The sequence below is a fragment of the Haliotis rubra genome, unplaced genomic scaffold (genome assembly GCF_003918875.1).
Source record: "Haliotis rubra isolate DU_JTF1 unplaced genomic scaffold, ASM391887v1 Scf447, whole genome shotgun sequence".
Taxonomy (NCBI): Eukaryota; Metazoa; Mollusca; class Gastropoda; order Lepetellida; family Haliotidae; genus Haliotis; species Haliotis rubra.
The window spans coordinates 1769-16702 of record NW_025767132.1 but is presented as its reverse complement, the minus strand read 5'-3'; the positions used below and the strand labels follow the sequence as shown (position 1 = coordinate 16702).

At 39.7% G+C, this 14934-nt stretch overlaps 1 long non-coding RNA gene across 1 annotated transcript; it reads right to left on the bottom strand.

Annotated features, from left to right (window-relative positions):
- Positions 1–3110: 3110 nt before the first annotated feature.
- Positions 3111–10094, bottom strand: LOC124289720. Its single transcript, XR_006901737.1, has 3 exons — positions 10008–10094; positions 7996–8110; positions 3111–3132 (listed from the first exon to the last, which is right to left on the bottom strand). It is a non-coding gene; the product is annotated as an uncharacterized LOC124289720 (long non-coding RNA).
- Between the last annotated feature and the right edge of the window lie 4840 nt (positions 10095–14934).

Below are 14934 nucleotides of genomic sequence, written 5' to 3'. Positions count from 1 at the left end.
CACACACAATAATAAATTCCATGTGATAATGGTACAGTGAAACCATAAAACGGTAGTAAATCCAGCGAACCAGCTACTAGTGAACTCATCTATCGGTGATTCAAGAATCTCCACCTATAAAATGGTGTACCTCCATAAGTCAACTCCCCAGGATTTCTATACAAAATCTACTCTAGCTGTGTATTATCAGGTTGATCTCCATAATATTTGAGGCTATAAATGGTTGACTGAGTGCGCATATATGAAGTTGGTATCAGCTCTGGATTTCTATATGTTGAAAATCTACTCTAGCTGGTGGTGAATTGTAGATATTGTAGAAGGATGTCTCAATCTCTTAGAGCTTGTATACAATCATCGATATAGGCCTCAACACAATGTCTTGGCATACAGGAGACTGAGAGATGTGTTCCATGAATGTGGGTGAATAGCCACAGACCATATAAATGCTGGACAGGAGGACCCACAATAGTAGTGATCTGTAGAGCTGGTGTCTCATGCCGAGGGTAGGTTCGGCTGAACTGGATCGCCTGTCAGCAGTGAAGATCTTATGATTGGTAGTTTGTAGCCCAAGCTGAGTGTATATACAACAAAAGAGTTCTTCCAAAAGGGTCCAGTTGCAAGCATATGTACCAATTCTTCCACCAACCAGGGAATCTTTGATCGGGACAACTGGGGGTGGAAGGTCACATGAATGTCTCTGACAGTTATGGCTTACCGAATCCAGCTCCAGTTGTTTTCTTGTTCTGGATTGAAAAATGTTCCTGCTCTGAAAGGAATCTCGAAGTTTGGGTTTGTTGGAACATACTGTGCCGGGCGGCTGCATCAATTGTACTCTAATACTTGCATCTTCTGTAGTTTTAAGAAGTTCAATCTAAACTTATTTCGCTCCACCTTGGTAGAAAAATCACGGATGATCTCGTTGACTAGGTAAGGACTCGATCAAGGTTGGCGTAGCGTTTGTCCCATAAGGTGTAATCTAGTTAGTTGGGTTCCCGGATTACCAATACAAATATACTAGATCCCGAACTAGACTGTCGCAAAAGTCCAAAAACGTGGGAGAAAATGTTCATTTAACGCTGACTGGTGAGAACGGGCTAACTCAGGGTAGGACTTGAAGACTCTGATTCTGTGAATATTTTGTGAACTATCTCAACAGACAGATTCGCTGTGTCGCCTCTAGTAGCTAGCAGCAAAAGGTAGAGATGAGTGGGATCACGATTCTGTAGGGATTCAGCAAAACAGAATCAAAGGCTGAGATGTTGTATCGTAAACACAGAGGCTTGTTAAACATAGATAGTGAATGGTCTATTCACTTAGGTAAGTCCCGCCCTTCATATAAAAGGGGACAGCAAATCAACAGCCGAATTTTGCTCTCTCAGGCAGCTTAAGGTTGTCTTCACAATACAGGTAGTGTATGAATGTCGAAGTTCAAATATCTGTCAGAACTCGATAATTTTGATGCAAAATGAGCTTGGCTCATAATCCTTGCCATTAGATTTCTTTTATTTCGATGAAAATAGTGCACAAAATGTCACAAAGTTTTGGCGGGGTATAGTCTCAGCTGGTCTTCTGTCACCATTTGACTTCAAGAACTTCATGAGAATGTTTATGTCATAGTCAGTCTTTCTCCAAGCGATTTGATTCCCATTTTCAGATGTAATTGTCAATGTTTGAACAATCTTAGTTGAAAGAACTTTTGGTCATTTACCTCCTGAAAGAAGTTATCTTTCATCAATTCTTCCAAAATATCCTCCGGTAGGGAAAAACTGGAGTGGAGGGCCATTGATTCAGTTTCAGGAACCACAGTAAGTCTATGTTCGTGTAATTTGCCTTATTTTGCCATCCAAAGTTTTTATATTGAAAACACTGAATATTCCGAGAGGTTTAACGATGGAAGTGACACAAACGGCAGTCGCCATGTTTTGCCAAGACATCGCCGCCAACAGCACAAGTCAGCAGACAAACTTTTTATTTATTTTCAAAAAATGTAAATTAATTAGAATTTGTGGATTAAGACATATACTAATGTTCTTGTAGTGTTAATATTTAACTTTTATGTGTTTCTGTAATATTTTCAAGTAATAATGATCATGATATGTCTCTTCTAACTTAATTGGACCTAGTGAAAGTTGTAGAATGAATGAATTCATATGTTTGTTATGAATAAGAAAGTAGTTCCATCATAACGCGACTCCAATTCGAGAGGTCATCGGTTATCCAATCAAATCATTAGAATGCCAGCTGAAGTTGTTGCGCACAGGTCAATGCAATATGACACTCGTGGTGATGTACTTAGATTAGTATGCAACTACCCATACCTTGACGGCGTGGAGAAATAAATCTGTATATGTAACAGGATAGGTAGGTGATATATGTGGGGAATATCAGTATATGAAACGGGATAGGTGAGTGATCTATGTGGAGAATATCGCTATGTGAAATGGGATAGGTGAGTGATCTATGTGGAGAATATCGCTATGTGAAATGGGATAGGTGAGTGATCTATGTGGAAGGTATATGGAGGGTAAGACATGGAAGATATGTAAAGGACATTTAAGTATATGTATGTATGTCAAAGATATCTTGCTGGTTTGTGCTGCACATGTGAGATATATTTTGTTTAGATTCCTTCAGTCACCTACTATCCTCAGACTGGTCCCTCAATACCTCTCACAAACATTACAGGGCAAACCTTCATAACAGATTAGATAATGCCAGTCTCGATCTCTCCAGAATACTTGACAAGTGACATTATGTCTCGCAAACTCTATCCTCCTTCCAGCCTAACACACCCACTGGTCCTTCAACCCTATCACTGCTAGTGTCTCCACTTACAGTAGTACTTGGAAAACCCATATCAATACAAAAATTGATAAAACTCACAATTCCATTCCATATTCCAGAGTTCGCCCCTTGGACGGGGGGTTAGCATCTGACTTGGGCTGCTGCTGGTCAAGTTTGTCCAGCAAGAGAAAGGTTGTAGCTCTCCTCTTTTCCTTACACATTGATAGAGCTGTAAGGATACGGTCAGCCTTGTCATACTCCCCCACTCATCGATGTAGTGTTCAGATATTGTGTGGTGAACGTGATGGAATACAGTCAGCCATGGCCCAAGCCTCGCTTGGACATCAACTAGAAAAAACAAAGAAAGATATGCTGCTCAGAAATTAAAGCACACTGACTGTTCTGATGTAGTGTTTTCCAACAATAGTCTATAGGCTTACTCGCACTGCTTGCCATATTCTGAAAGAGTAGTAGCTATACAACGGAATAGACTCAGTAGCAGGTCAGAAAGTGATTTATTCAGGAATGCCATTTGTTTCTGCAACATTACAGGCCTCATTCAAACTAGATATTTATATTGTAATCTGGGTTTGAATACATTTGGCAGTTAGCATTTAACTCTTCCAAAAGAAAAACATAAAAGGATTCTCTTCAATTTGCTGAAAATGTAAACATTGCCAAAGCCAGTATATTCTGCACAGCTCTTGGGATGCTGGCTTTGCTATTCAGAGCTCTATTGTTTTGGTTTGAGAATTGAAACGTGCATGAACTACATGATATCACACTCTGAAAATATTTCATGCATGACTTTAAACATCACTGAATTTTAACCTACAATCAAAGGATCTTGATCACACTGTAGACATAGAGCAACAATCTCATTATGGAACAAGATTTAGTTCTATGGATGTATCAATAATTTGTATGAACATAAACTCATGTTGGTGTGGTGTTCTGAGTTTGATGTTATATATTGGTAAATAAAGCCTACGATAATAATGATAATATTTCTTAGAATACTACCTCCAACACTTGACAGCCGTATTTTCTGAAACTTGTTTTGGGTCCACTTGAATAACATTTTTTAAACATCCATCATCTTGTGTTGTCTTACTCCCTGTGGTCTTCCCAAGCACTATCTGTTGGAGTTATCTCCCACTTACATGAGCAGGAACTTCATAATGTTCCTTCAATGAGGTACTCTGGGATTCCAGGAGAAGTATTGGCGGATCTTAGCCTCAAGTATCAGAGGTAGTATTCAAAGAATACGTCCCTAGGCTTGATGGGCCCAGAGTGATCCATAAGTAGACTGTAGGTGGTTGCACTTCCATCATGCAATAGGCTAGCTTTCTTGTTTTCTTGATTCCTACTGCCACTTTACTTTTGGATACATCTTTGTTGCAGTATTCTGACATGAAATCCAAATATGGATCAGTCCTGTGGAAATACCTCTTGAGAGCTCTTACTGGGCATAAGAGTCTGTAAGGTAGATCCTGATCCAGTGTATGAGCCAGAGAAGGGATCATGAAAATCAATTCCAAAGTTTCCATTGCAGATTTATGATTCTTGGCAAGGAGTATTGGTAACTCTCTGATCATGACTCATGTACCTGATCTTAAGTCTGGGGCATGCAGTTCTGAAATCCTTGAGGTTGTGGCCAGTGCCATAACAAAATGCAGTCTTCCAAGCAAGATGAGATGAAGTTCAAACGGATGGTGTAATAGAGACGATAAAACCACTGACAAATCCCACTTCATAGTTATTAGTTGTTGGGATATCCTCTAGTTCAAATGAATATAATATGCTGGTAAGAACTGGATCCTTCCCAACATATATTCCATGCTTGGTAAGAACAGATGTTAGTCCCAAGCGATCACCTTCAATAGTTCCATGCAGAATATGTAAGTCGTTTCTGAGAAGGAATTTAAGAATCTGCAGTCATAGTTACTGTTATAGGTCCATTGGCAGTTCCTGATCTGATTCTATACAGCTGGAATTGATCCCACTTGTATGCACATAAAGCAGATGTTGAGGCTCTGAGTGACTGCTGAACAGCTCAGGAAACTCCTTCTGAAACTCCTGCTGCCTCAATACGTGTAGGTGGAGCTGTTGTAGATTGTGATTACACTTTCTCAGTAAAGTACAGATTCTAGTACTTTTGTTGGGTTGAGTCCCATCCAGGATTCGAATACTCTCTCTCAGAGTCAGGCACCTAATCGCCATCAAACCCACTCAGCCACTGCGTCTTCTAAATGGCATTGTGTATTCACAAAAGTGAGGAGTTAGTGCCAAGTGACAGGTGGCTAATACATTGATAAGGACTGGTGAAGGACTGGTGAATCTAACTCCCAGTGACTGATGACCTCTTGTCTTCTAGATGGACTCCCCATCCTGTAAGTGAAGTATCTGCAAAGAGATGATGATCTTCAGACGACATCCTGATCTGAGTCCCATTTATGATATTGTTGGGTCTCATTCACCAAGCAAGGTCCTTGAACACTAGATCCATAGGTGTTATGACAGAGCCTAGCTGTTTCCCTCTGTTTTGATTGATCTAATTCTGTTGGAATTTAAGATGTAGACAGCTTATGAATGTTAAATCCTGCAAAAATGTGTAGAGATAGTGTGTTAAGATTTCTGGAACTTTGATATCCTGGTTGTGACATCCTGATCTTAACCAATGGAGCTTCAGGCCATTGAATCTCTGCTGCAAAGTCTTCATGATCTGACATTGGTGGCACGGAGTCAGAAAACAAAACTTGCAGGGCTGCAGCCTTATCGATGAAGGTGTATCTGGCTTAGTTGAGTTCTGAGGGTTCAAGTGATAGGTCTAACGATACTGCTCCAGTTCACTTAATACAGCATGATCGGCAGTAGTGTAAGAGGAGTCAGGGTACTATTTGAGCTATGTGTGTGTCCCATGCTAGTCACCACACTATTGTGAGAACAGAAGATCACCTATGATTTACAAGACCTGTTTGGTCCTGAGGTTAGAGCAGTCCAAGCAGTCCCTTGGCTGGTCGCGATCCATGTGGTCCATGGTAATAGTATTTGTTGAATGGCAGAATCTGTTAAGAGTGATCAGCCCTACGTAGTCCATGCGACGAGCCTGGCCACCACAAATTCCACATCTTGGACTTCATCTATTTCAGCATGCAAAGGGCGAAAGTCATCCATTTAGATAGTTGTCAACAGATGTGATCTGTGCAACTACATCTAAGTTGTAGTGATCAGGAGATCTTGTTGACAGTTCTGATTTGCTAGCTGAATTCCTCGCTGCTTAGTACAAGCCAGGGAGCCTGGGTACACTTCTGCAAAGGTGATAGTCTATGAGCATTGTCACTCACAGATGGTGTCGTAATCTCATCCTTCTCAGTACTGGCCATCAGTCAGTCTGATAAACCCTTAATCAGGTCTGACAGGGAGAACAGGGAGCATCATGCTCACCCAACTCCGTCTGAATGTCAGCCGATCTTTCTAAATACTCCATAATTCTGGCAGGAATGAGGGAATTTTTTGTTCTCCTGCCTTTTCTTAGCTGCCAGGGCATATCTCTCAAACACTGCAGGCAATTGAGATGGACAATTATCGCATCTGGAGACAAAGGAGCATGGTGTTTGGACACACACTCCCAGCATTTCCCAGCTTAAACGTATCTGCTGCCTTTAGATTTACCCATCTTTAAATCAAAACAGAATTCATAAACCTAGGAAATTTGTAGAAAATGTTAACAGAGATCAAGTAAACATATGTGATCATGTGTGCCACAGGAACAATTATGAAGTTCCTTCACATGACGGTGTGTGTGTGTGTGTGTGTGTGTGTGTGTGTGTGTGTGTGTGTGTGTGTGTGTGTGTGTGTGTGTGTGTGTGTGTGTGTGTGTGTGTGTGTGTGTGTGTGTGTGTGTGTGTGTGTGTGTGTGTGTGTGTGTGTGTGTGTGTGTGTGTGTGTGTGTGTGTGTGTGTGTGTGTGTGTGTGTGTGTGTGTGTGTGTGTGTGTGAATTCAATGAAGAACGCTTTAAGAAGTCCACTAGGACGTAAGACGACACAAGGTGATAGACATTTAAAAGTGTTATTCAAGTTTAACATGTGGACCAGAAACAAGTTTCGGGAAATAAGGCTATAAAATGTTAGAGGAATGTATTCATACAAATTATACTGTTTGATAGACTCATTAGGAATATGCAGAAAAATAACAATGCATAAGATAAACAATACTGCTTATCTCACACCATTGAGGGATAACTGCTAATAGATTCACTAATGTGCATTAACAACAGTCAAGTCTCACCTTCAACATCAACAATTCTTCATGGTTTTTTTAAAACGTCTGCTGGTATCTAACTTTATCATAAATTTTTATTTAAATGCACTATATCACACTACACTTCTCTAAAAATACAAAGTTATGTCCCTTGGTGCACTCTTACGAATATCCTACACAGAACTTGTGATCGAAAACCAGTTCAGGAAATACTGACAACACCGTGTGTGACAGTTTTCGATGTTCGATATAAAACAAGTGTTCTCTGTTTGGAAGCTATTCGCCTAGAAGTGTCAAGTATCGATTTCAGGCAAGTCGTAAGGGATGATAAGTCTTTCATTGCATCAATAGGAAGCTAAAGTGATTGCCCTAATATGTATAATATAGGCTAAAATATTGTCAAAAATGTGTGACATTGTGCCTTTAAGCCAAACTATGGAAAACATGAAACGGTGCATTAAGTGCCAAACTAAAGGTGAATTATTTATGATTTTTTCAGTTAACTAAACCAAAAGTGAAATTAAGAGACTTGGGGGTTATATGAAAATGTATATCTCTTCATCCATTGACTTTACAATCAGCCCACTAATGTACAGAATATATAATTGTTTCCTACATATGAATGCTTAAAGTTATTAATGTGTGGCTACCATAAATGACAAGCTGTTCATATAACACAAGCTCCACTGTTGCCGATATCTTAATTGTATATGGATTAAGGACAAGATTCCTATATCTCAAGGAACTCATTCAAGTGAATGAACACACAAGCTAAATCTGGGTCCCGTTCCTGGTATTACAGTTACTAAATTCATACTTGGTGAAGGGCCTTTCAAAGTCACAGCACCACTTCTGTAGTCAAATGTTCTGAGCACCAGTGAACAGTTATGGAAACAGTACAGAAATGTATGATTATTATTCCTGACAATAATTCTAAAACAACTTACAGACATCCCAGAAGTACGGTTCAGCTTCCTTGATCTTGTTCTGTCTCAGCAGGCAGTTTGCCATATTCTCCTTACAAAACCAGTATGACTGATTATCTTGGTGAAACTGGTTGATCTAAATGACAAGTGAGTTGTAATCAATGCCACTTTGAGGGAATGAATATGTTTTTATGTCACTGTTAGCAAAGACCCACAAGAATAGGCTTCACACACTGTAACCATCTGACAAATCAAACACATGCCTCTGCTTGGCAAGCTTATGCTTTAACTGTTAGGCTTCCATGTCATTTTGAACAGTATTTCAGTCATGTCACTATATGGGCTTTATGTGGAAGTAATTTTGGTCGTTACTGAAAAAGACACACCAATAGAGCCAGACAAAGCAACACTTTGGCATCCTGAGAGAGAGAGAGAGAGAGAGAAAAAAGAAAGTTAAGCAGCCCTTATCCCCAAATGTACCCTTTGTCATATCTGTTGCAGAAGAAACTGTCGCCAATCTTGGTGCAAAGCTGCATTGAACTCGCACAGATTTTGAAATGGTGGTACACATATTTGTATCTGTCACTGAATAAAGTCCTAAATGTGCTCCAGGGAGTTCAGGTCTGGACTCATGGCGGCCAGTGCATTGTTCTGAATGAAAGAGTCACTGCTTAGCGATGTGGCCTCACTGAGGCCTAGCGATGTCATCGATGAATACAGGTCTTGTATCAAGAGGATGAAAATCAAAACTAGATATCCAGCAAAATGGTAACCAGTGGTGCTCAAGAACAGTGCTTATGGTGAATGGTTGTCATTGAGTGAGCCTCAAAGGTGCCCTGTCTTCACGATTTGACATGCACGTTGGCAATCCTTCACCTCATTGGTTTCCCTGTATTTTTTTACCAAATGACTGACAGCTGTAGCGTGGACATTCATTTTGCGACCAATTGTTATTCATACCAATAATTTCCCATCTCTGGCCATCTTTAGCCATAGTGGCAGAAAAATTGATTGAACACTGTACCCCATGCAGATAAAATACTGACATGTGGCACAAACACAAACTTAGGTGTTTATTCAACAGTCTTCAATACACGGCCTATCCATGACTTGCTATGAAAGAATGATTTTAGGTTAGATATCATGTGTTGAGTCATGAAAATGCTATTTGATTATTGGCTTCAGTTTTGTTACACCTTAGTTCATTACAATACAACAAAATAAATAGATACATATGTATATAAATGCAGTGAATATTTCAAAATATATATATGTAAAATTTAGCCAAACATGTAGGGATTTTCAATTTTTTTAAGTGAGTCCTTGAGGTACATATATGCATATTCTGTGTCTGAAAATGTCCTGTGGTGGTTGTAACAATGTTTTAATAAACACATTGTACCAATAAAAAAAACCTCAGTTACAGCAACTTCCCCACCACCACCACCACCACCTGGAGCTGTCCCCCATGTGGAAGACTGGGTAAGAGTTGGAAGTTTGATATAAGCTGTCACATAGAAAGCAAGATCAATCTAAGGGTGGTAGGTATCCGTGAGGCGAATACTGACATGATCATTATGAAATATCATCAGTGCCAGGTCAGCTGATATCACATATATGTCCCTGACCCTTCTACCAGAGGCCACTGACACAAGAAAAGCCGTCTTCCATGTCAATGAGTGAAGTGAAGAGAGGTGGGTGAAGCGTGGAATAGCCGTGGAGTGCGAATGGGCAAGGCTGCAAGACCTTCTTCCAAATGGCACTAAAATAACTCCAATATCTAAACTAAATCTGCAGCATAGAGATCTGAAATCCCCCTATCTGCACACCAGCACGCATAGCAGGCCCACCTATCCTCATACTGAACATGTGTCGAATCCTGCCTCGAAGCCTGAATTGTGTCTGCAACTGCTGCAGTGGTCCACATATTAAGGGGTGCTGAACTTTTTTACAGGTGCATTGTTATTTTAACTGAAAAACAACTTTTGTCACTCAGTCATTTTAACTCTGGGTCATAATCTGGACAATCTCACCTTGTATATGTGAAGAGCTTTCTCCGTATACTCCTGAACCATGGCATAATTCTTCCTGTGTGCATTCAGAGTGCCTAGATTCATATAATGCAGTTGCAGTTATAGGGTGTTCATTGCCGACTGCCTGGATCTTTAGATCAAGGGACCTGTAACATATATTTTAATATTTCAATGCAGACTTATGACATGTCACAATCTTTTCATCATGACTGGGGATCAACAATAAAACAATCTGCCCTGCTTGATCTTCACTGATCACATCACAACAAAGTAATATTCAAGCAACATATATCGTACTGTCAGAAGAATTCTCTAGCACTAGGAAAACTGGAGAATAAAATCTTGGGTCTAGTGCCTCTTGAGGTATAACTTCTATTGCTTCTTTGACAGATGGGAGTGTATTGCTTCTGTAAACTTGGGTAATATTTATTTGCAGCAGGTAAAGTGTGAGTGCTAGTGCCATGAACACCGGAATGATGTAGCCATTCCTTAGCGCGTGTTCATGATGGACGTGTGGCCAAGAAGCTCCCAATTTGGCCATTACTTCTGCAGTCTTCTCTAGTGAAGAATCCAACCCTTCAATAACTGGAAAGGGCCTGAAATTCCCAATTGTGCAAGTGTGCCCCTACACAGGTAGAACCTATTTCTCCTGCCATGGTCACAGTAAGATTGGTTCCATTGTTTTTCATATGGCTTCTGAAAGGGCTGGTTGTTGCCAGAGTATCTCTTATCCTTTGACTTCTGGATGCCAGAGAATCTACTCTTAAAAGAATGTCTCTAGGTGGACTGCCTATACATTGTATTCATGGTCTGGGCTGAATTGATTAGCATCCGATCCTTACAGTCCTGGACCATTTCCTTGTTGACCCCCTTATCTGATCATTAAAGATCATGGGTGTGTCCCAAAGTTGATGCAGGTGTCTGGTGTACAAGTTCGACCAATAAGAGTTGGACAGCAGTCCCTGTTGCTGTAGCAAAGTGTGGTTTGATGCTGAGCAGAATTTTTTTTTTAATTGATATTTTATTTCTGAAACCCTGTAACAGAAAATGGACCCTCACCCAGGGAAGTGAAGGGCCCAGTTGCCCTTATGATTAAATGTGAGGACAGTTTTCGGGCCTTTTTTTGTGTGTGTGTGTGCATAACTAAACACACAGACACACCCACATTCAGTCATACAACTGCACACATGAAAATGATTGTAAGGGACCGTTCATAATTTATGGCTGGGGGGTGATGATGATTTTTATGGAGAAGCACGTACAATGTGAACCCCCCCTAAAATTTATGTACAAAATAAGTGACCCCCCTGCATGTCATGTACAAAATCAATGACCCCCTTCCCCTTCCCATAATTTCTAAGCATAATTTTAAACATATTTGTATGTACAAAATTGCTGACACCCCCCCTCCCAAAACAAAATGGGTGACACCCCCACCCCACCCATAAAACCATCATCACCCCCCTAGCCATAAATTATGAATGATCCCTAGGTTAAGTAATTACCGGTAATGTTACCCTCCTCTGAGCAATTTATGGTGTAGTCATAAAATATGGTTTAAACTGTAAAGAGTTATTCAAAAGGTGGATAATACATCATCCATTTCCTCATGAAATCTGCTGAATTGTTATGAACCTTATGAGAATATTGTTCTATTTTATATCTTATATGAAGCTCTTTTAAGGTGTTCAATGTTTAATTAAAGCTATACCTTGTACTTTACATTTATAAATGAAAAATTTGCAAAGCAAGATGAGAAGGCCAAAAATGTCATCAGAGAAAATATTATGTTTTAAGCCTAGTAAAATAAATTGGTCATTGAGACTCATGACATGACATGCTGACACTTGGTGGTCAGTCTCCTATGCAGAATCCAGTATTGAAACAATTTGAACTTTGTGTCCTCTGTTATTTTAAAATATTCTAGGCCAGTTGAGATCTTGGTTAGCAAACTGTGATTCCCACTCAGTCATAGCTTTCCACTTGTCATTAGTTGCTGTGAGTGTGAAATAATACCACTTTGAACCTTTTTTAACTGATATTAAATTCTTGATTGAAAGTTTCATACCAATGACAGCTCTTTTTTCTCTGTTAAATTTTGTTTTTCTTAAATATTCTTTAGCTGATGATACAATGCTAATGTACTCGATAACCTTAATTAGGTCTGGACTCGATAAAGTTTGTTGCTGTTGTTGTCAACATCTATAAGGTCGCCAATTTGTGATTTTCCAAGGTCCAACCAATGTTCCCATTTGACTGTTTTTTTTCCCCTATTTTGATGTTGTCAATAAAGAAGAGAGGTTCACAAATCAAATCCTTGAAAGATATAATTTCTGTTCTTTCTAAGACTTTTAGGTATGCCTGTAAGCAATGTTTCCAAAAATGATATGGATCTTTATGGGCTTTATAAACACATTTCCAAATTTATCAATGTTTTGAAGTTCTGGATTAGTAAATAATAACAGATCCTTCCAGTTACTCACAATTTCAGAACTGACCAGTATACGAATCCGTACTTAACAAAATTGTTGAACATTTAATACCTAATACCCTGAAAGTGTTGGGATTCCATCTTAAGTTAAGGTCAGGTCTGTATTTGGCAATATTAATTTTCTTTGAGCCAATCCAAACTACTTCTGACTTCTCATAATTTATTTTTGTGAATCCTAGCAAAAATGTCTAAAGTTTGAATCAAATTTTCAAATGACGTTTGATTTCAATCCAGAATAAACTCATAGTATCATCAGCATATTGTTCAAGCAAGTGTTCTTTATCATTTATAACAATTCCTCTTATGTCTCTGTGATTCTTTTCAATAATAGATGGGCGGTGGGGTAGCCTAATGGTTAAGCGTGGGCTCTTCCTGCCGAAGACCCGGGTTCGATTCCCCACATTTTTTAATAAAGGACCAACAGACTGAATCAAAGGCTTTATGAAAGTCTATCAGAAATAGCATGCCTGGAATCTGTCCTTTTCTGTTCGAAGGAAAATATCATGGCGATCTCTAATATTATTACCTATATAACGATTAGCCATGAATCCTGTTTGTTCAGGGTGAATTATGTTTTGTAAAACAGTTTTTATCCAATCTTCTATACAGGGAAACATAAGTTTGTTAAGAGAGTGATGGGTTCCCAATTTTTCAAAGACTGTTTAGGCTTATCTCCTTTTGGAAGACATGTAATTATTCCTAATGTCTGACTTGCTGAGAGCTCCCCTATTTCAAATGCATAGTTAACCGAATGAAGGAGGAAGAAGCCCAGGTCCTTCCAGAAGAATTTGAAAATTATGCAGAAAATCCATCTGAGCCTGGGCTCTTAATGTTTTCATTGATTTTAAAGCATTTAGTAGTTCTTCATGTTTCAAGGAGTTTCTAAACTTTCAGATAATTGTTTACTCAATGTTGGGATATTACCATCAGACAATAAACTGTATAAATCATAACTGTGGTTATCATCCTGTTCATAACATTGTAATAAATTCTTGTAAAAGTTTGTTGTTTCTTCAATAATGTCATCCTTATCAGTCAAACCACACCATTTGACTTTTCGATATGAGTCATTAGTTTGCTCACAAATTTATATTTTCAAGACTACAATAATACCTTGATACCATTTCAGCATCTTTAATCCATTGTGATCTTGATCTTATAAAAACACCTTCCATTATGTAATTTTCTGAATAAAATTGATATTTTTATACTTATCCTGACTCATGCTTAATGCTTGTCTCCTTCCTCTTGCAAACGTTAGTGGAACACTTGTATCTCCTATTGAAGCTCCCTTCAATAAAGAACAGACTTAAAATCACTCCTCCCAAGAGTTATCTCCCCAGCTGTTTAGGGCGGAAACTGTGGCGCCACCGTCCCCACATGCTTCACTCTCTCCTGATTATGAGCCCGACACTTGAATTTGCAGGAAAACCAAAGTGTCTAGTGGGAGGCTGGTGGTTATTTCATGAGTCAGGATAAGTATAAAAATATCAATTTTATTCAGAAAATTACATATTTTCCTTATCCTGACTCATGCTTAATGCTTGTAGAACTGGACGGAAAAGGCGCAAGCAAGTACTTTGGATTTTATGTAGTGATTTTACGCCTCTCTACCCCCTATGGGAACTTCGTGGTTGGCACTGTTATGTAACTGCTAATCTGCTGCTGCTGCGACCCTGTCCTTCCAGCTGACTTTAGACGGGGACCACAATAGTTAACTTTTGGTCCTTTCTTCTGTTAACATTTTATGTGGATTTTGCGACTCCATCTCTTGATGCAAGCACCAAATGGAGAAGCGACCCATTCCTGTACAAGTGTCCTTACAAGTACTGGGTCATATTACTTATGCTAGTCTGTCCTAGACATGCATATAGACTTAAAGCAAAACTCTCCGGAGTGTAGGCTTTGTAAGTCATGTGGTAAAAGGGCGAGACACCGTCTCAGCGCCTTTGTGGGACTGTCAATTGTTGTGATACAACAAGTGGGCCGAAATGGTGAATGCCATAGCCGTCCTCAGTGGCGACGTCCTTCAGGTAGTGGTTGGCCAACATCCTGTCCCATTTCCAGAAGCAGCCTTCCATTATCGTACTGATAGAGCGATTCCCATGTAGAGCGAGCGTTGACGCCAGAGCTCTAACTTCATGTGGGTTGGAGACTCTTAGAGGATCAAGTCCTGCTGCTTTGTAGGCCCGTAGTATGACAGTTCTGATCCAGCTTGATATCGTAGTGTGGCAGACCTCCGTCTGTGTCGCTGTCGATATGGAGACGAAAAGACAATTGAATTTCCGTCACCTGGACCTGGATCTTTGTAGGCAGACTTTCAATGCTCTCAGTGGGTACAAGGATAAGACCTGCGTATCCTGTGGTCCAAGGACTGATGATAGTGTTGGGACGTGGAACTGTCTGTCTGGATGACCTGGCAGTTGATTCTTTGCT